Source organism: Aegilops tauschii, chromosome 6 (assembly GCF_002575655.3).
Source record: "Aegilops tauschii subsp. strangulata cultivar AL8/78 chromosome 6, Aet v6.0, whole genome shotgun sequence".
Classification (NCBI taxonomy): domain Eukaryota; kingdom Viridiplantae; phylum Streptophyta; class Magnoliopsida; order Poales; family Poaceae; genus Aegilops; species Aegilops tauschii.
Genome location: NC_053040.3, coordinates 468,792,076 through 468,794,012, shown reverse-complemented (window position 1 = coordinate 468,794,012; position 1,937 = coordinate 468,792,076).

Below are 1,937 nucleotides of genomic sequence, written 5' to 3'. Positions count from 1 at the left end.
TCTAAGCAAAATTTTCGTAGGAAAAATTTGCATAGAAAAACTATTTGACATCTGCCCAAAAACTCGACAAAAGGTATTAAAAAAAACACGCAGCTTCAGCCGGCCTCGGCCTGGCGCGGGAGGCCCGCAGCGGCCCATGGCCTGCTCCTCCGCGCGCTCGCGCAAGCCGGACTCGCCTCGGTCTGGGCCACCGGCCTCAGCCCAGCGCTGCCTCCTCCTCTTTGGCCCAAAGGGCCCAGCGCCGCTTTAGGTTTTTGATCTGCACCGTCCGTGGAGATCCGACGGCCAGGCGCGCGTTTCGCTCGAACAAAACAGGTGAGCGAGGGAGATTCGAGCGCAGCCTCGGTCAATCCCTCCCTTCACCGCGCCGCTCGCGCGTCTCTGTGCCCGCCGACCACGCCGGCGAAACCCGCCGCGCTGCGCGAGCCACTTCTGCCCCTGCTCTCCTCCCTCTTCTTCTGTCAGTACTCCGTCCACCGCATGCAGTGGCAGAGAGGGACGAGTGTGTGCCCCGGCCGCCGGCGACGGCGGCGAGCCGCCCTAGCGCGAGGCCCCTTTCCCTTTTTTCCCGCTTTTCTCACGCAACAGAGAGAGAGAGAGGCGCAGATGAGGATCTGCTCCCCTTGTGTCCGAGGACGGCGGAGCAGTTGGCGGTGGCGCCGTTTCCATCCTCCTCGCCGGTCGCGCGTCCTCCCCTTCCTTCCCCCTTCTCTCCTTCCTTTTTTTCCTGTTGCAGAGAGGGCGGAGCCAGTCCTCTGATCTGTCTCCGCGGCCGGGGCCAGAGGCCACCGCGAGCTAGGTTAGCCGCCCGCGACGGCGACCTGAAGCCACCTCGCCGCGCGCGCGACCCTTTATTTCATTTTCCCCTTTGATTTTCTTTTTCATCTTCACTGCAACAGAGAGAGAGACACGGGAGAGCCACCTCTCCTCCTCTGCGCCTGATGGATTTCGACGGAGCATGCGCCGTTGCCTTCCCCTTCGCCGGCTGTGCGTCCACCTCGCGGTGAGCGCGCCGCCGTCGAGCGGTTAGGCTGCGGTGCCCTTTGCCCCTTTCGGGGTGGTTCTTCATCCGACGCCTCGGCTTGCCGATGCGCGTCCGGATCGAGAGGAACATGTGCGGCCATGACGGCGGCACAACTTTTCTTTTAGATTTCTTTGCCCTTCTAGGGTTCTTTAGGGGGAGGGATTCTTTCTGTGATTTCTTTTCAACCGAAAAAAGTCTAACCCGATCTGGCTGATACCATTGATTGATTCTTTGGATCGGATAGGTTAGATCATTCCGGTGAACCTACCTTCTGCTTGTCCAGACGAGCTCGATCTAGTGCCGACCATGGTGAAGTAGGGGCCGGTGACGATGTGGACAGAGAGTGGACGGCGGAGGTGGTGGAGCTTCCCGTGAGCACCGCGCTAACCCTAGATCGGTGGGGATTGTGGCAGCGATTAACCTCGTAAGTCGTGCCCCTGCCCCCACCTCTGTTTATATAGCGCGGGTCACAGGGGGCCACCAACCATGGTTTGGTTGGGCGCCCCCGATCAGGGCGCGAGTCAGGGGCCCGTTCGACCCGTTGGGCTCGAGCGGGAGAGAGATCTACCTAACAGAAAGCACCAATTCATCAAGTTTTTGAGGTCAGAGACTCCATTCCATGTAGATGATATCAAGGAAGGGAAATTAGCAATCGTAGCTATGGAGTACCAAATATCCCTGGCCCATGGGCACTCGACGAGCAAGTGGAATGGCGTCTCAAAACTACGCTCACATAAAGGGCAGAAGTAGTTATTTTCCCAACCGCAACGTAGCAAAGCATCAGCTGTCAGGATCTTCCCCAAGATGGCAGTCCAAATGAAAAAAACGACATTTCCCTGGAGCCCGGGCCGACCAAATAAGTTGGTATCCCTCCAGGGGGATTGATCCCTGAAACTGAATCAAGGGAATGTGC